General features: G+C 42.3%; 1 long non-coding RNA gene across 1 annotated transcript in view; it reads right to left on the bottom strand.

The window, feature by feature from the left end:
- Positions 1-5,925: 5,925 nt before the first annotated feature.
- The window catches only part of LOC146858969 (uncharacterized), a 219,800-nt gene continuing 204,568 nt past the window's right edge, over positions 5,926-21,157 (bottom strand). The window contains exons 4-5 of the long non-coding RNA XR_014979715.1: positions 7,941-8,055; positions 5,926-7,446 (exon numbers count right to left, since the gene is read on the bottom strand). This is a non-coding gene — a long non-coding RNA (uncharacterized LOC146858969). The remainder of the gene's footprint in view (positions 7,447-7,940; positions 8,056-21,157) is intronic.

Genomic DNA, 21,157 nt, shown 5'->3' with positions numbered 1-21,157 from the left:
TGCTCCTCAGGGGCCCTGCTGTGTGGCATCCCTGGGACCCTGTGTGAGCATTTCATCTACTCTGCCTGTGGCTGTGCGCCGTCCTTAGCTCCCTCAGTGCCCCTACCATGAGGCATCCCAAGGACACTGTGTGAGCCTTCCATCTACCTCTAGTAATTTTTCTCCCTTTTGTCTATCTTTCCTGGGTTTCTTCTGCCACGCTACCTATGGTTCCCTTCCTTCCTTCCTACCATAATAGAAACCCATTTGCTCTAGTAGCCCCACGATGTTTAACAGGAACATGTCCATGCCCACCCCTGTCAGGTGTATGCAGTCATCCGAATAGTACCCCGGGGACCTCAAGTTGATGAAACCGTGTCTCACTAACCCCATATTTTGGCCATTGTAATGTTCAGCTTACATCTGGACTTCTCCACTGCCCCCAGGTCCAAGGCCACTCTCCATGCTTTGCACACTATTATCTATAAAAATATCACCTTGGCTCGGCGTACCAGTCGTGCTATAGCTGTGACGCCTGCCTGCATTTTGACCAAGAGGCCCCTCCTCCCTATTGCCACCAGGTAATTCCCCTCCAGATGTACCACCACGGCATCCGGTTTGCCACCTCGTCCCAGGGCTTCCTGCAGTGTGGGGAGGCAGTTGGTTCCATTTCATCCCTGATCACCCCAGCCAGATTACTTCCTTGTCCCGAAGCCAGACACCGCCAAATTTGCATCTGGCCGCAGCCCACCATTGCATCCGCGTTATGTATGAGTGACCCGCCATCCAGACCTTCTTGCGCCACTCAGCCGGACTTAAATGGTGGGGGGGGGGAGAAAAACAGACTCAGTACATTGTGGGGTAGATGAAACGCTTAAAGGCGCCGGATGCCCAGCGTCCTATCCCTTTGATTTGGTCAGCTCCCAGACCTAGCTCTGCTGCAGCGGTGGCCGCCCCAATTCGGAAGGAGTGGGACCTGTACGCCTGTGCCGGGAGCCCCACCTTTTCTAGCGCCTTCCTCATCACCGATATGAATTGGAACCGGCTCAGGTAAAACCCATCCCCATGCGTTAACAACGGCCCCTGCTTGTGCTCCCTGTTTTGCACGTACTTCCGCACTAAGCACACTGGACAGCATGACTTATCCCTGATGCAGTTGATCCTGGTCCACCTCCCTTTGCCTGCCTGGTCCGTTTTTGACCGTCGCAGGAGGATGTTCATATATCCTACCCCCAGTTCTACGTCAGCCCGGCGTATAAAGGCCACCCCTGGATTGTCTACTGAGGGGACTACTACCTCACTGACCCTGTATTCCCCAAAAAATGCCAGCGCGAACTCTGCCCTTAAGAGTGTGGCCTCTGTGGTGCATATTTAGCCCAGGGCCCCTATTATTTGCTGTAATATTGCAAAATTAACGGGACGCCTACTATCTCTCTTTGTTTGTTACAGTCTACCCCAACCTTTTAATGCCATTCTACACTGGAAGGATCTTGTCGAATCCTCCCCTCCTGCCATCTTTGAGTAGTATGCCGCAGCATTAAGGTGCGCCTTGGCCCTGGAATTTTATTTTTCGTCATGAATGCCCATTCTAGGGAACCCAAGACCTCTTCTCGCCCTGCCAACCGGCCCCCATGACCCCTGTTATGTCCAATAAGGTCGTCCAGCATTTACGGTATCGGTTCTCCGTTTTAGGGGCCAGCGTGTTGTCCAGCATCATTCGTAACCAGGGTCCACCCATGCCCATGCCTCTTCCGGCATTGGGGTCATCACTTGGTCTGTGTCCGGGGCGAGCTCTCGGAACTTGACCCACTGAAAATGAGAATTGGCATCCCCAATTGAGTTATCTATCCCTGGGATGAGCCGAGCCCTAAGTGCGATGTTTGCTTTCTACTAGTTTCCGTAGCAGGTTGACTCCCGCCCGGTATTTCGCTGTCCCTGTGTTGATTGCCTGAACGACTGCATGGTTGTCTGACCATAGAATTATCTGTCTGTTAGCCAGCTGTTGAGCCCAAATGTGGAATGCCACCACGATGGGAAATAACTCCAGTAGGGAAATGTTGGCCTTAACACCTGCTCTTTGCCAGCTGTTTTGCCATGCCCCTGCCGTCCATGCTCTCCCCAGGATGGCCCCGAAGCCGTAGCCTCCAGCCGAGTCTGTGTAGAGTTCGTCCTGGTTGGCCTGCACCCATGGCTCTTGCCACATGAGAGTGCCGTTGAAGTCGGTCAGAAAGGCCTCCCTCTGCCCTAAGTCCTCTTTCATCCCTTGTGGTGTTTCTGTGTCATGCCCCTAGTTATCCAAGCTAGTCGTCTGGCGAAGGGGCGCCCCGCGGGGACTACTCTAGTGTCAAAATTCAATTTTCCCAGCAGCTGTTTTATTTCACCTAGGGTCGCCTTCTTCTGCTGTCTCAACCTGCCAATGATCTGCCTTAGTTCAGCCACCTTCTTGGGCGGCAGTTTGCATGTCCTGGCCACTGAGTCCAGTTCTATATCGAGGAAGGACAATTTTGTGGTGGGACCCTCTGTCTTGTCCTGGGCTAGGGGGACCCCAAGTTTCTGAGCCAAGTCTAAGAAACGGCGGAGGAGGTTTGCTCATTCTCCTGTGCCTGCTGCACCCATGAAGAGGAAATCGTCCAAGTAGGGGACCCTCCCCCCTGACAGGGGGTGGGTTCCTAGCTCCCACTCCAAAAACCCACTGAAGGTCTCAAAGTATGCACATGATATGAAGCAACCCATTGGCAGGCATTTGTCGTAATAGTATTGGCCATCTAGCTTAAAACCTAGCAAGTGCTAGCTATCTGGGTGTGCAGGCAGGAGGCGGGAGGCCGATTCTATGTCCGTTTTTGCAGACAGGGCCCCCCTCCCTGCTTGTTTTATGAGGTCCACTGCGTCATCGACTGATGCGTATGCTACCGAGCAACTTCCATGGTCCAGCCAGTCATTGATGGAGTCCCCGTGGGGGTGCGACAGATAGTGTATTAACCTGAACTTGCCTGCCTCTTTATTAGGCACAACACTCAGAGGAGATACCACCAAATCTTGCAGCGGGGGAGGCGAAAGGGCCAGCTACCCTTCCCAGCTGAACTTCTTTTTTCACCTTCTGCCTTGCCGCCCCCAGGTTGTTTCCTATTGACTTCAGGTTCTGGCTTTCCCGGGACCCCTCGGCCCTTTGTAAGGGATGGGGAAACCTTTCGTGAAACCTTCCGCTAACCTGTGTTTGTCTGATGTCTTTGGATGATGTCCTAATAAATATAACAGTCTGCTTGTTCTTATGGGGGTGGGTAATGGCTGCCCCCTGCCCGCTCCCCCCTCGTCCCTCCATGAGGCTGCCTGCTCTTTACTTCTTTGTGCCTCCCTTTTCTTTGTTGGCCCCAGTGCCCTGGGCCTGCTTGCAGCGAATGGCAGGGTGCTTGAACCTACAGGCGGCCCCCCCACTTACAATCGTTTTTGTCGAATTTCCAGCATGACTTTCCTGATTTGCTACTGCTTTGGTTCTTACCTTTGAAAGACTGTCCTTGCCCTTCATATTTTCCTTTACCCCCGTAGGGACGAAAATTGGCTCCCTTGAGCCGACCCCCTCTCTGGCAGCCATCATGTACGTTGTGAACCCCTCCATGTCTTGGCAATCCCACTCCATCACTGGCCATGTCTGCATCTTTTCCCTGAAGCTCTCATCATATTTCAACCATGTTTCTCCCTGGTATTCCTGTTGTGCCTCATGCACCTTCTGCTCATATAAAATGAGTGCCGCTGCACTCTGGGGGAACTTCTCTAAGAATACACATGCTAGGGTCCTGAAGGCCCTTAGGCAATTCTCCAGTGACCTTTCAACCCTGGGCTGGCGCCTGTCCCTCCTATCATCCTCTTTTTTGTCCTGTGTCATAAACCTGCTTGGCGCACTTCTAGCAGTGAAACAATATCTAGAAATTCCTTCCTCCAGATCCTTTCTTCTTTTCTTTCACTGTCAGCGGGATGAGATTGGCCAGCCCTAGGAGTTTCGTGGCAGTCGGGGGTCTCACGGGGAGGGGCGTAGGTATTCTTCACTGGCCAGTTTACCTTTTGAGTCCGGGCCTTCCCCTGCTCTGCTTTTTCCTGCAACGGTGTCCCCTGGAGACGCACTCCCCCCCCCGTGCGGCCTCTTCAGTCCCCACCTCTATGTCCTGATTCACCCGTTGGGGGATCTCCTATCCCTTGCCTGTTGCCCTTTTTGAATCCCTGTTTTTCTTTGATCTCCGTTCTGGCTCCTGGTTCCCCCACTGCACTTAGCGTTCCACTACCCCCTGCCTACCAGGGCCCCAATGCCGCTGGGTGAGGCGGTCCCTGACCCCAAGTTTTGCCATAGAATCCCTGTTGGTCCTCCCTTGTCCTGCCAACCAGGGTGGCTGGATAGGCCAGGTCCCTTGCATCGCTAGATTGTTAACCCCTAGCTGCGTAACCCAATTCACAATTGGCCCTGGTCCCCCATTCGCTGCGCCAGTGCACTGCCCCCGTACCTTTTGTTAGACTTTACCAGTCGTTGTGAACTCTTCTCCTGGCGGAAAGGGGGGTGGGTTTGTGCTCTCTCAGGGCCCTGTGCCCTATTTAACCCCCCCAGCCACTTGCCTGCTTGCCCCCTTTTCATGGGCTTCCGCAATGGGGGGGATTCCCCGGGCCCCATCGTGTCCGGCTGCGCCTTCCACGGCCTGGGCTTCGAGGGGCATATGTGTGCCCTCTTCTGGTCGAAATTGACTACCATCTGCTAGAGGGACATATCATGCGCACCCTCTTCTAGTCAAGAGTGACTACCATTTGCTCACCAGGCTGTAGAGGACTGACAGTGGGCTAGTGGTGGCACTTCCTATGCTCACCTGTGACATAATGCTAATGCTGCAAATGGCAGATGCGCACAAGTAAGTCGGGTCTGTCAGGCCTGTAGGTGGTCGTGCTCCTGGGCTGGGCAGTGGGCACAAGATATTCTTTGCCTAAATGAAAGCCATGTGTCTGAACACCGTCTGTCCAAGCCTAAGAGCAGACCTTCCTCTATCTGCATCCTTTTGATCCCTCAGTATGGCCTCAGTTTGAAGATTATCACAGCTATCGCCTGGCTCATCCCGTCCTGGCCGCCATGTCTGGTCAGCATTGGTGTGCGCAGTATCCGAGTGTAAGGTACAGGCAGAGTTCATTTTAAACTCCATATATAAAATAACAGCCACACACTTTAAAATGAAGGACAAGTGCAATTTCAATAATCAGTAGAAAATATTTTTTTTTACATTACGAACCCTTGACCTTTTCCATTACGTAATGCTGTTTTCATTGTATCCACCATACAGAAGAATTAGAAGAATATTAAAAAAATAATTGTTGTCTATTTTGTATTACAACTGGAATATTATGTCATTCAGAATGTTGTGTAGTGTTACGAGAGATACAGTCAAGTGCTGGCTGGCTGCAGAGCTGCCCTGTTTTTAGTGGCGTTTCTCTGAACTTTCAGTTAACATTTTTAATAACACTAATGCTCACTGGTATTGTTGCGAGCGTGGAAGATGACACTTCCTACTAGTAACAAGTGGCCTGTTTGGGGGCAGGGCTCTCTGTGTGTCAGATTGGTTAGTGCCCTTCTATTTCTGGTGTGTAGCAGCAGTTTTAAGATCTTCTTAGAGCTTCTTGTTGCTTAGGTGGGTGTAATTTCTGATATTACATATGCTTCCTCCATATTCATGGCTTGATTTTGCTTGTGAGAAAGTGTCACTCATAGCCATTCAAATGTCACTCATAATTACACTGAAATGATTTAAATGTCACACATAGCAATCTGAAACCTTGGCAGCTATGCAGGTCACCAGTGCTGAAAGGTTCTAAATGACACACCCTGAACCCAGTAAACCCTGACTACACTGAGACTTAAGTTCCATCACATATTTATTTTACATCTTTTACAGGCTTTTGTATTTGACAGTCTTTTAATGTACTTTGTGTCATAATAAATAATTGTGTTTATAAGTGAGCCCCACACAGTTGGGAAGACATTTCACCCTTGTTGTCAGCCTCAACAGAAAGATCTATGACTGAAAAGACTCTATTTCCTACTAGGCACCAACTCTCCTTAACAATTATAATTTTCACCAGCACACAGTCTGCTGTAATATTGACTGGAGCCCATTATGAGAAGAGCTTTAATTGTCCATTCACAACGAAAAGACCCACAAAACTGAGAACAGTGATCCACTGCGAGGAACCGAAACCAATGTACAAACGCCTACACATTTCGTGTCATCAAGGTGTGCCATGGAGAAGTTTCTGATATAATTGACCCTAACCAATAACAACACCACAGGTTTCCCCACAACAATCTTTAACACTTTTCTTTGCATCAAAGTGCTTTTTGTGCTAGTCCTGAGCACCAATGATATTTAGTCTGAACTCTCTCACCATGCTCCCAATCTCCTTGGCCCTATTTAGTAACGACTACAGCCACATTGAACACATAGCCATAGGGGGCCTTTCTTCCCCTAACACTTCAAATGGTGACACCTCTGTAGTAGAAAGAGGAGTAGTGCTGTGGGCCTACAAAAAGGTCTGCATAGCTAACTTAATATTTGTGTCTGTAGCAAGCCCACCGTATGCACTCCACAAAATTGTGATTCATTCTTTCAACCAACCATTAGCCTAAGTGTGGTACGAGAAGCAAATGTGCCCTATGTACAGATTCTTTCAAGAATCTAAAATTCATCTGCAACAAGCTATGTTTTCTTGTCTGGCACTTTTTCAGCAAACTCTCTCAAGCATATACATCACATCATACATCAACATCTCTACACATCACATCACATCACATCACACATATACATCAACATCTCTATCCGTATAAGACCACCAAAATTCAAAACTGGATGGCCTTTTAGCGAGTATATGTCCCCAATGGACTTCATCTACAAACTTCACAACTTTCTCTGTCCTGTCACATCAAAATGCACATTTCAGTAGTTAATTCCTCACACATTTTCACAAATGGCTGAATGTGTTTCTCCACATTTGTGCATTTTGGCCACCTTTTGACCACAATCTCTGCAACCTCCTTCATAACCTGATCCTGCTCGATGGCTTCTTGCCTCTGTTTCTCCACCATCACAATCACTTGGGACACAAGAATGTCACAAAATTACAAGGAGCACTTTTCACAAGCCTATTAATGGTGTCACCTTTTGCAATTTTTAACCATTTTTAAGCAAAATATATCAAAATAGTAACCAAACATCCTAATGCAGTCAAATCCCCCATTTTCTTAAAAAACATATCACAACTGATTATTTCAAGAACTCATCAGTTCTACAATGTTTCTCATGCACTTTGTTTTAATCTTCTTGTATTGTACAATGGGTAGGTCTGTACATGTGATCTTCAATTTCAAAAATTCATAGTTGTGTTCCAATTTTCATGTAGTGTTATAAGTCCCAATGCATTTCGGGATGTCCCTTCATCAGGGGTACACTAAAAGTAACAAGAGTAAATTAAATTAGTAATTGTTTCTGTAGTTCTAACAAAGTAAAATCATGCTATGATTCAGTTAAAAGGATTTTCAGGAATATACCGTATTATGCAAATGTATAAGTAATTTAAAAATTAAATAGGAAGAATGTATAACAAGATTCAAGCTTTTCACCAGAGTGAATATGAACGTGAAACATCCAAAATTGTATGTGCGCAAATGTAGTCATGAACAAGTCCACCCCACCAACGCAACACTAACAAGAGAGACCCAAAAAGACCCCTGTTGTATAAATACATCACATTTTTTATAACCCCAAAGATAGGTGATATCTACATCTAATTCTCCACAACTCACTTATCCTTGGGCGAAGTGCATATACATAGGGCTGACTGCAACCAGAAACGAAAATGAAGCTAAAAAATCAATCAACTTTGATTCTCACTAGAACACTACCACGATGTGTTGTTTTAATGTCTTCAAAGGTATCACTTACATAAAAAGGAAACGCGTCTCACAGTTATCCTTCCACTTCTATCGTAAGGATTGTCGTTAATACTCCATCAGTGCTCCCATTGAAAAGTGACTCACATCAGACTTTCATGCCAATGCTGAAAATACCAATGAAAATAAATGTGAAGACTGTTGTAGTGATCTATTGTTTCAACATTTTCATTCTATGTGTTCAACCAGATATAACATTAGGTCTCAAAGTTACCACGTGTTGTATATTTTACTGGTATCACCATGCCGTTCAGGATAGCTTCCAGCTAAAAAACAAAGAAACGAGCATCGTAACAGGGAGTGTGAAACAAACTACTCATCCCTATTGGTCTGAAGAGTCGAATGTAGTGTTTTAGGAAGCAGGAATAAAGGAATAATCGTGAAGAATATAATGCAGAATGTTGCAATGCCAGAGAAGGAAAATGGTAAAATGAGTTGTGTCTAAGAAAGTGGTTGTGTGTAATAAAGGGATGGAGTTTGAAAATTATATAGAAAGTGTCTTTATTTAAGTGCCATAATTGGACCCACTGGTGCAAGAGCTAGGGTATCCAGCTGATGCAAAGTTGAACCACTTCTGCTGTATTCAGACGTAAGCTCCGGCATCGGTGAATTGTATATTACATGTTACAGTTGCATGTGAAATAAACAATAGCTATTACACTTGAATGACTCTACATTCTATAAAGAAAATAAAGGTAGGATACGATTACCACATGTATCGTTTAAGAAAATAAATAAATAAAAAAGAAATTGCAAAATGTAGTCATCAAACTTATTATGTACCTTGGCAGTGCTTTTTTGTAACAGAAAATTAACAACAGTAGAATAGTTAGCAATCTGCTGTACAGTAGATTCAATGTGGTGCATGTCAGAATTGGTACTAGTTCTACCCACATTGGAACTTTGAATATGAATACAAACATTTCGCTTCTGAGAAGCACATTCGGTACCTTTGTAGTCAAACCATACATTACTGTCTTCAGCTGTTTCAAAAAAACATTCTTGTGTAGAGAGCTAAGGCATCGAGCTTAGACAAACTCCAATTGCTTCTGCTGTAGTCAAATCGAAGCTCCTGCATCAGTGAATTGCACAATTTATGTTACAATTCTATGTGACCTACAGAATAGCTATTAGACATGAATAAATACATTGTATAATGAAAATAAAGGTAGTTTACGATTACCACACTGTGCCAACCAGTTCCTAAACAAAGTCGTCTTTTTACTTTTTTATCGTGAGGTTCTGAGCAGAGGATGACTTTGAGTAAAATTGTGTGAAAGGGCTTTGTGAATAACAGGCAGGCAGAGAGGTGTGTGCACAAAGAATAGATGTGGTTTGTAAATGGGTGTCGTGTTTAGGTTAATTTTGGAAGTAAATAGTGTATTTGCATAGGACATACATCACCGATTCCTGGTTAGACTGGAGATGTAAGGGGGAATAATGAGGATAAATGTCTGAGTTCAAATGTCTAAGTATACTTAGAAAGCTATTATATCAAAGTAGTAGGATCGAAGTGTATTATAAAAAATTTAAAGGAAAACGTCAAAAAAGATGGAAAAAAAATACATTCAAGAATAATGTGAGTTTCTTACAAGTCTTGGAGATTCCAGTTCAGAAGTTCTTCAGCTGCTTGAGATGCATAATGTTTCAAGAGGCTATTGTTGCCATCTTGTGAGAAAAGAGAAGCGATCCAATTCATATCCTCGAAGAGACAGTAATGTTCTTCGAATGTTGGAGCGGTAATTTGAATGGGCAGGCAATCTGCGATTTTGTGAAAGGTCGCACGTTGCAGGAGATCTTTCGCGGCTGCGCAGAAATCCCATTGCGCTGCGATGCCTTTTTGCATTGCATTCGCCATTGCTTCACTGCCAGAACAATCACGTTCATGGTTTTCAAGATACTCCATTACCTGCTGGATATCTGGAGCTATTGTTGAGATGCTGGCAAGGCATTCATCTATTAGCCAGTCGAATGGGCACGTTTTGCAATCAAACGATGGTTGTACGCATATTGCATAAGTGTAGATAAATGTTATGTTGCAGCTAGCTCCGATAATAGATAGAGGCAGGCAGCCGAAAAGTTTTTCCATTTTTTTACAGTATTAATGTAGCTTGGCGTAGAGGCATATTCTGTCGGACATAGTTGTTACCATAGAGAGCGTAGCCATTTCTAGAAGTAGAATTAGTTGTAGGATGGCCGCAAAGAGGGTGAGAATTATGGACACTGTTCCTGTTATTCCAGAGATGATCGAAAGAATGTCTGAATATAGTCTGGTATTAAAAGAAGAACAGTTTGAAAGCGTGTTAGAAGCCTGTAGGAGACCGTGTTAAAAAAGTGTGCCAGACCTTGAGTGTGACATGTGTTGAAAATTGTGTAACAATTCACAAAGTGTAATTGGCGGTTCGTATTTAAAAGGGAGTGTATTTTATTTGAAGTTCGTGGTATCTGCAGTCGATACATTTATTTTACAGAAGTGAGGGAGACTTCTGTTCTGAACAAAGGTGCTTTTAGTTTGGTTTGTTTCTTGAAATGTGTTTTCAAACTAGGAATTGAAGGCCAAGGTGAAGTTTGGGAGTTAGTTTGTGTGGGTGGGAATAGATATTGCCACAGGAAGTTACTGTGTTTGAAACAGTAAGGACATGCGGTATGCCAGCTCATATTCCGTAGAAGTGTATATTATTGAGACGCAGATAACTGTTGTTAGAAAGCTGTGTGAATGTTGGTGTGATTGTGGGAGTTGGCGTCCTTTTAAGAAAGGACGCAAGATTGGTGGCTGTAAGGTTAGAAGCGCCGTGTAGTTGGACATTCTTGGATAGTAATGAATGACTGCCATTGTGGTCGCACTATTCACCTGTGAGAAAAACTTTTGTATGCTCTTTAAGATAGCAAAATGTAAATGGAATAAGCCACTTCTCGTGAATAAACGCACTACCTTATATAATGACATTCAACATGACAAACAACATGTGCACGTAGCAGACTCAATGACACTACATACTGTGGGAACCGTGGCTAGCCATGTATACAAACTTATCATGGCATGGCACCTCTGCCTCACTATGGAGAATGCGAGGAGAGATGAGAGCAAAGTATGTGTTAAGGTGGCAAGTAATTCTCGATTTTAAAAGTATACAATGCAAAGTCTTGAGGGGATGTGCCGGACAGACTTGAGTATGCAGAGCACAGAGATGTACATGTTAACATACACTGATGGTCTATTGAGTGAAGTGGACAGTGGACGCAACCATGATAGTGCAGTCAGTAGGGAAGATTACGGAATAGTAGCACGTATGTGCCTCCCCCCACCCCAAATGTTTAGGGAAGTGTGCTGGCTCGCCGTATTCAAGGCTAGCGTAGGGGTATGAATAAAAGGCACGTTTCGTTGGGTGTGGTACTCTTCCGGATTGGCGAACGTGTCTGCCAGGTCTGCGCAGCTTACACCACCACGAGGCTGACGCTGTGAGCGAAGGTGGGTGCGTGAATGATGCTTTCAGCCTGCTGGTACTCAGAAACCGTCATGGCCGCTGTGACGCATATATGCCCCACAGTTCACCTTTCGACACCGCTGTATGTGAAAGAGGGCCGACCACTTGCCGGCGGAAGGTCCTGGGCCAAGGTCTCTGAGCTCGGAATGCTCCTGAGATTAACGCTGGCTACGCGACACAGGCGCACATAGCCCAGCCTGAGGCCCAGGAGCGTGGAGTGCGCTGTATAATAGTAACACAGTAGTCCGACAGGTACCGATAGTGGAACGGTGTTTTGATACCATAGTGGACAATGTTAGAACTGTATCTGAGAGTGGAGATGAAGGTACTCCTTCGACGAGCTGCAACCAACTCTGGATCCCAACAGTGGAATGGTGTCTTGATCCCATAATGGATGATGTCCGATATTATTCAAAGACAATAGAGTCCCTATTAGTTTTTAAGCATTCAGGAAGAAGCAATGCGCTCCTAGAATACAATAGTATTCAAGTACTAATGTTGCCCTCTGGTTCAGATCAGATCATTAGAGAACATATTAGCACAAAACCAAATGTATAAAAAAATATTAAAAATTTATTGACAAAATCAATGATAGCAATTTGTACTTCTAGCCACTTTGTGTTTGGGAAGATATCTTCCTTTGCCTCCTTTAATCGGTTACAATCTAAGTCTTTCAACATCTGTTAAAAAGTAGACGAACTGTGTATCAGTTTGGAATGGTCAGTACGCATGTTTAAAAACAATAGTGCAAATACAATATACAAAATTAAAATCATATACAGTTATACAATTCTGACAAATGCACATGCGCGGGCAACCGCGCATGCGCATTTCTCGCAAGAAATGCGCGTAGTGTGCGTAGATTTGGGCACACTACGTGCGCTTCACGTAGCCCCACTACGCCCACTACGCCCACCCTTAGTTAGAACTGCATCTGAGAGTGGAGATGAAGGAACTCCCTTGATCTCCCTTTGACCAGGTGGAACCAACTCTAGGTTGCAACAGTGGAACGGTGTCTTGATTCCACAATGGAAGATGTCTGATATTACATTCTGCTTAGTTTTTACAGAACTCCTTCCGTTGAGGTGGATTAGACTCTGTGCTTCTGTAGTTAACTGCTGCACATGATTATTAGACATGGTTTGTTGCAGTTGCTGGAGTACACAGCGGTACAGCATGTTCGAACAGTGAAACGAGGTCTTAATTCTGTGATTGAGGATGTCAGAAGTTAAAGTGTATGATGATTTTTGTATATAGCTTCTGATGAGGCACAACCAACGCTAGGTACCAACAGTGGAATGGTGTCTTAATCACACAATGGACGATGTCCGATATTAACTGTTGCTGGTTTTTCACAGAACTCCGTCCGTTGAGGTGCATCAGATTCTGTGCTTCTGTAGTTATGTGCTGCACATGGTTATTGGGCTTAGTTGACTGGTATTGCTGGAATACACCGCAGTAGAGCAGGTACAAACAGTGAAATGGGGTCTTAATTATATGATTGAGGATGTTAGAAGTTACAGTTTGTGATGATTTCTCTGTACCCCCTCCGATGAGGTGCAAGCAACTCTAGGTCCCAACAGTGGAATGGTGTGTTGATCCCACAATGGATGATGTTAGAACTGTATCTGAGAGTGGAGATGGAGGTATTCCCTTCTACCATCTGCAACCAACTCTAGGTTCCAAAAGTAGAACGGTGTGTTGACTCCACAATGGACGATATTAGAACTGCATTTGAGAGTGGAGATGAAGGTACTCTCTTCGATCAGGTTCATCCAACTTTAGGTCCCAACTGTGGAACGGTGTCTTGATCCCACAATGGATGATGTCCGATATTACCTGCTGCTTGCTTTTTTCAGAAGTTCGTGTGATGTTGTGCATCACAGTCTGTGATTCCATAGCTAACTGCTGCACATGATTATTGGGCTTGGTTGACAGTAGTCGGTGGAGTATACTGTGGTACAGCAGGTGCAAACAGTGAAATGGGGTCTTGATTCTATGATTGAGGATGTCATAAGTTAAAGTCTGTGATGATTTTTGTGTACCCCTTCTGATCAGGTGCAACCAACTCCGTGCTTCCGAATCCAACGGTATGTGACTGTGAGTTGTGAATGACCACTGGATTTGATGTAGACTGCAGTTCGCAGGGTTCACAATTTAGATTGCATGGTGATTGTTTAATTACAGAAACCAGTAGTTACGTTATTAGAACGTCTATTGAAACATACACAATATTGTTTTACTATACTTGGTTCAAGAAGTTTTTTTATATCAGTTATAGGATTAGTGAAATGACCAAATTTATCTTGGAAGTCCAAAGGAACAGTGAATAATGTAGACTGTGGAGAGATGAAATCCCAATTCGAATTGTTTTGATTTATTCATTGTAGAGTTCTCTGTAATTTATGTTGTTTTATTTTGTAAAGAGGGAGTGAGAAAAAGTATTTATGGTTGTGTGTGTGAGTACTGCTTTTAATTAGCAATGCAGACAGTAGTGTTCACAATTCAGATCGAGTTGCTTTTGTAGATGATGCAGTCCTGTAATAGAAGAGATTGCTGCAGTGTGCTCTGTCTGCACCACTCATACGCATCATTACAGGATCTGCACTCATTTTCTTTGCTTCGTGTATTGCAAACTGTAGAGGTCAAGTCAATGCTACATGACTGTGGGCCCTTGCTGAACGCTCTCTCTGGCCTATAAGGCAGACTTCAGTGTTCACATTTGACATTGAGTCGTATTGTAGATGATGCAGTCCTGTAGGAAAAAACATTGCTCCAGTGTGCTCTGTCTGCACTACTCATACGCATCATTGCGGGCTCTGCACACGTTTTTTTTGCTTTGTTTATTGCAAACCGCAGAGCTCAAGTCAATGCCACGTGGCTGTGGACCCTTGCTGAACACTCTCTCTGGCCTATACTGCAGACTTCAGTGTCCACATTTGACATTGAATCGGTATTATAGATGATGTGGTCCTGTAGAAAAAGACATTGCTCCAGTGCGCTCTGTCTGCACCACTGATATGCATCATTGCAGGATCTGCACACGTTTTTTTTCTTTGTGTATTGCAAACTGTAGCGCTCAAGTGAATGCCAGGTGGCTGTGGGCTCTTGCTGACTGCTCTCTCTGGCCTACACTGCAGACGGCAGTGTTCACAATTCAGATGGAGTCGCTATTGTAGATTAGGTAGTTCTGTAGGAAAAGACATTGCTCCAGTGTGCTCTGTCTGCAGCACTCATACGCATCATTGTAGGCTCTGTACCTGTTTTTTTTGCTTCGTGTATTGCAAACTGTAGAGGTCAAGTCAATGCCACGTAGCTGTGGGCCCTTGCTGAACGCTCTCTCTGGCCTATACTGCAGACTTCTGTGTCCACATTTGACATTGAGTCGGTATTGTAGATGATGCAGTCCTGTAGGAAAAGATATGCTCTGTCTGCACCATTCATATGCATCATTGCAGGCTCTGTACACTTTTTTTTTAGTTTGTGTATTGCAAACTGTAGAGCTCAAGTGAATGCCATGTGGATGTGGGCCCTTGTGACCGCTCACTCTGGCCTACACTGCAGACAGCAGTGTTCACAATTGAGATTGAGTCGCTATTGTAGATGAGGTTTTCCTGTAGGAAAATACATTGCTCCAGTGTGTACTGTCTGCACCATGCATATGTATCATTGCAGGCTGTGCACACTCTTTTTTGTTGCTTTGCTGATGACAAACTGGGTAGGGGAAGTCACTGTACGTATCTGTGGGTCCTTTGTGACCGCTGTCTATGGCCTACACTTCAGACAGCAGTGTTCATAATTCAGATTCAGTTGGTATTGCAGATGATGCAGTGTTGATGGCAACAGATATTGCTCCTAGTACGGCCTATCTACAGCATGCATTATCGGTGGCTGTGCACATGCTGAATGCTTTTGATGTGGTTATGTGAGTGCACTAGAACTGATGGAGCGTTTATGATATAATCTTTTTGTGTATTATTTCAGATCTATTGATTGTGTGTCAGTATACCACAAGTTGTTGTTCTTTTACGATGGAATTATTTCTGTATTATTTCTCATCTATTGTCCCTATCTTACTGCAGCATAAATTATTGATTCTTTTAATATTGAATCTCGGTGTGTGATCCAATAATTACTGTTGTAGTTGATGCTAGCAGCAACCATTGTCTGAAGGCTGGTTTAGACTTACCGCACACACATCCAGCACAGACGTCACTGGATATGTCACCATGGTAATAAAAAGGAGTCGAGCGTACGTGCCCGTATCCACTTCCACTATCTATCTGTGTCTGTGTGTTCATTATCTATGCATGATACTGTCTCTGGGCCGTACTATATTACTTTGTGTTGTGGACAGCGTATGCAACCATGTTACCTGTGGTATTGGAGAGCATTTCGGTAATGTAACTTTTAGGTGTATGGGTATCATAGGTGGAAGGCTACTTTACAGAGCATGAATATTGATGAAAATGATGGTTGCATGTTGTGTGTAGTGTAAGATATGTGTATATTGCAAAAAGTTTTGAACAAAGCTCTCTAAGCAGAAGAGGTGTGTCTCATGAAATGCAATACAGATATTGACTAAAATGGGTGACGTTTTCAAACTGTTACAATGGGACGTGTTATGAACTAATGAAATGCTTTTTTTTAATGGTTACATGGCAATCGCGCAGCCAGAGTGCAATGAGACCGCACCCGATGTGATTTAGAGAAAATATATTTATTATACTATAAGTTTATTAGAGTTAGAAATATATAACTGTTTAAAATATTTTTAATTATCGCTTGCTCTCATATACACTTTAACGTTTCTTAGATATAGTTTAGAGACAAAATAAATGAAGGAATGGCATATGCGGCACGACATCGTACGTCTATGATGTAACACAGGGTGTGGCAGCATGCACTCGTCGCATACGCAACACGCAGTGGGCGCGACCCTATACGTACATGACGTAACGCGTGGCTTGGTAGTGCGTACCAATCGCATACCAAAGTAGCAGCTGGCGCGACCTCATATGTACATGTTGTTACGCGGGACGCGGTGCCACAAACCCATCGGATATGAAATGCGCATCATTTAAATGTGGTGGATAGGATTCGGCTCGGTTGGAGTGCTTTCCCACCCGGATCGGAATCGGCCCCTTAATGTGAGTGTTGGGGTCGATAATTGACTACGTGAAAGACAGTGATTGCAAGAGTGTCTACATACACAAAACACAAAAGTGTACTTGTATTAGTAATTGTATAAGAGAGTAAGTATGTGCTAGTATCTATATAAATAAGGAAAGTGATGTGTGTATGAATAAGGCAGGTGTTGTGTATATATCTGCATAGGTGAGTACATGGGTGTATGATTGATTTTTGGCATGACTGAATAGAAGTGTGAGTAACTCTATGAATCAGTAGCACTGTGTAAATGTATATATACGTGTATGAGTGGATATTGTACTGATGTAATGATGACTGACACCATGTATAAGTGACTGTATCAGTGTATATCTGGCTCACAATATATAGATAGGAATCAGTGGATGGATATCTAGTATCTGGTATTGGTGTGTCTATGCTTTTCAAAACGGTAGTCTGTATTTTAGAGTGCGTCTATCAAAGGTTATATTACAGTGTGAAGAGGTGTGTCAGATTATCACGTGGATGATGTCATCAGTGATGTCATCAGTGATGTCATTTGAGATGTCATCAGTGATGTCATGAGTGATGTCACTGACCATGTCATGAGTGATGTAATATGTGACGTCATCAGCAGTGCATTGCAAGCGCGCGAGTTATAGTTAGCTCAACTAACTATAATAGGTGAATTTCTCTGGTTTTATATGAGTCAAATGTCCAACTAGCTATAACGTCCCTGAAACCTATGGTTTTTTCAGTGAAATTCTAAGGTGTTTTAAATGCTAATTCCTAACTATAACGTCTGTAAAACCTATGGTTTTTTCAGTGAATATATATATACATAGATATATATATGTTTATATATATATATATTATCTACTGGCGGTCGCCAGTAGATAGTTATAGTTAGGACCGAGTTCCCATAGGAAATCTGAAAATTCTATTTTGAATAACTTTGGCGCCGGTTGACTTATCTTCGTGAAATTTTCAAAACTAATGACGCGCTCCGCTCAGCTCCTACCCTGAAAGTCTCGGGGTGATTCGTCAAGCGGGGGCTGAGAAAACAGGGGGGTCCCAAAACGCGTTTTCCCCATGCATTTTCCCATAGGACCTTTAGTCGAAGGTACAGCCCGAACGGCTGAACAGAATTACTTGAAATTTGGCAAAGAGGTAGTCCTCAGGTCAGGCATGTGCCTTTTGGATATATGGTGTCAATCTGTTCAGTAGTTCCTGAGAAACTTGCAGTTAAAAGTACATAAATATCTATATGCGCGCACCGTGAGCGCACCAAATGTCAGCGAGCGTAATTCTGATTGGTGGTTAGATGTCAGTCAACATTCCAATCGGTCGAAATCAGGAAGTGTCGGACGCCATTTTGTGTGTGACAGTGAAAAAGAAAGGTGGAGAACGTGAAAAAAGGGCAGGGTAGAGAGTTCCTGACCCCCTAGCCTTTGTCAGGGGGTCCCTGAAGGACCCCGAAGGGTGAAAAAAACATTTTTTTTTTTTAAATCACGGGGTGCGCACACGGTGCGTGCACCCCTCAGCCGCCATTTTGAGTTTTAGAGGCAGAAGAGAGCTAAAAACACAAGTGGAGAACATGAAAAGGGGGCAGGGTAGAGAGTTCCTGACCCCCTAGCCTTTGTCAGGGGTCCCTGAAGGACCCCGAAGGGTGAAAAAAACATTTGATTTTTTTTCCAAAAATCGCGGGGTGCGCGCACGGTGTGCGCACCGTGAAAAACCCTTAAAAAAAAACATTTTAAACTGATTATAAGTTTATAGAAGTTATTAACTATGCTGTTCAACTTTATCCAAATAAAAAAAAAAGAGCTGAGCCACTCCATATTACAGGATACAGTCAATCTATAACTATATACATAGGTAGTTTATTGTAAAATAAATATATAAAAAATATAATAATACATACATAAATTAGCATTTAAAAAACCTTACAAATTCACTAAGAAAACCATAGGTTTCACACACGTTATAGTTAGAAATTAGCATTTAAAAAACCTTGCAAATTCACTTAAAAAACCATAGGTTTCACACACATTATAGTTAGGAATTAGCATTTAAAAAGCCTTGCAAATTCACTGAAAAAAACATAGGTTTCACACATGTTATACTTAGCTGGACATTTTACTCGTACAAAACCATTGAAATTCCCCCGTTATAGTTAGTTCAGCTAACTATATCTTGCGCGACCGCAATCCACTGCTGATGACGTCACATATTAGTGATGTCAGTGATGTCATCAGTGATGTCATTTGAGATGTCATCAGTGATGTCATGAGTGATGTCACTGACCATGTCATGAGTGATGTAATATGTGACGTCATCAGCAGTGGATTGCGGTCGCGCGAGTTATAGTTAGCTGAACTAACTATAATGGGGGAATTTCAATGGTTTTGTACGAGTGAAATGTCCAGCTAAGTATAACATGTGTGAAACCTATGGTTTTTTCAGTGAATTTGCAAGGTTTTTTAAATGTCAATTCCTAACTATAACGTGTGTGAAACCTATGGTTTTTTCAGTGAATATATAAATATATACACACATTGACTACTTATGTATATTATTTTTTCTATGTATATTATTTTTTGTATATTTTACAGTTAATAATATCACAAATAATGAAAGTATACATAAATATAATATATATATATTTATATATAATGTCAATGTGTTCATTTATTATAAAATGCAAATTGCATGTGTATAGTAAATTGTAGTAAATTGTACACTTTGTATGTATACATATATATCTATATGATATAGATATATATAGACTTAAATATATAGCTATACATGTATATATATATTATGTAAATTACATGTGTGTATTAAATTGATTGCACACTTTGTATCTATATATATATATATATATATATATATATATATATATTGTAGAAATATATATAGATTTAAAAATATTTGCGACCCATCGTACCCAGTTGCGAGACATTTCAAGGACACACATAGTAAGAATTCAGAACCTCTAAAATACTATGTGATAGACACAATTCAGCCTCTAAGAAGGGGAGGCAACCGTGAAGCTCGCTTACGCCGACTGGAAACTAGGTATGTCCTGGAGTTAGACACAAAGACACCTTTAGGTCTTAATTCCAGCGAGGATTTCTATACCTGCCTTTAATAAACTCCAACCTTTATTTTGCTGTATTGCACAGATATGAAATCAATTGCTCATGATAAATTTTAAAATTGCTCATATGCTTCCTTACTTTTAAGTCTTCATATTAGCACTTAGCACTTTATGAACCGTGGTTTGTTCAATAGGGTGGCACTTTTAGCACTTGCACTTTAATATATCAATAAAAGAATTGAGTCTATGCCCACTTGGGGCTACATTGATATGCACCAGTACTCAATATACATATAGAATAACAAGCATTAGGACTTGTTGAGGCATAATCTTAGCGTTTCTTTCTTAATCTTCAATAATAGATTGGGTTTTGTAATGTTTACAGTTGATATAATGCATTAGTATTTTATAACTCATCTATTTTTGACAAGGTTGCTATATGTGATTAAAAAGCGCAAAACAAGTTGTTTTTAAGTTAATGCATTGGCTTACCTTTTTAACATATTTAGATGTTTTTAAGGATTCTGAAATTATTTATGCCAACATTCTCTTATTTATTTATTGTATTATTGTCCAACTGGTGATATTAAGACTGGTACGAACTAGAAATAATTCTTCCATGTCTATTAACATACCATGTGATTGGTCACGAGTTACTGCACTAGCACTTTATAAACAAGAAGGCACGTCGTATGCGCCTTATGTGAACAAGACCTCCTGTAGGTCAAAATGCGTCATGGCGGAGGTGCAGGGCATCTAATAAAATATCCTGTGCACTCAATTTACGGGTCCGTTTTCATCTTTCTCCAACGATTGGATGATGTGTGGTGAAGTCCTGAGATTATATATATATATATACATAATATATATATATATATATATATACACACATTGACTACTTACGTATATTATTTTATCTATGTATATTATTTTTTGTATTTATAAAAATTAATATATTTTACAGTTAATAATATCACAAATAATAAAAGTATACATACATATAATATGTTTATATATTTATATATAATGTCAATGTGTTCATTTATTAAACAAATGCAAATTACATGTGCATTAAATTGTACACTTTGTATGTATACATATATATCTATGTGATATAGATATATATAGACTTAAATATATAGCTATAAATGTATATATATATATTATGTAAATTACATGTGTGTATTAAATTGATTGCACACTTTGTATATATATATATATATATATATTCACTGAAAAAACCATAGGTTTCACACATGTTATAGTTAGCGGAAATTTTACTGATAAAAAACCAATGAAATTCCCCCGTTATAGTTAGTGCAGGAAACTATAACTCACGCGACCGCAATCCTCTGCTGATGCTAATACTGTATTTAGACACTTATTTGCCCATGTCTTCTTCCATACATTTTTAGCTATACATATATTACAAATATTTTTTTTTCATAAAGACACATATGTCATCAGCAGAAGATTGCGGTCGCGTGAGTT

The sequence above is a fragment of the Triturus cristatus genome, chromosome 3_2 (genome assembly GCF_964204655.1).
Source record: "Triturus cristatus chromosome 3_2, aTriCri1.1, whole genome shotgun sequence".
In the NCBI taxonomy this organism is placed as follows: Eukaryota; Metazoa; Chordata; class Amphibia; order Caudata; family Salamandridae; genus Triturus; species Triturus cristatus.
Note: the sequence above shows the minus strand (reverse complement) of the source record. Positions and strands in the feature narration are given on the sequence as shown.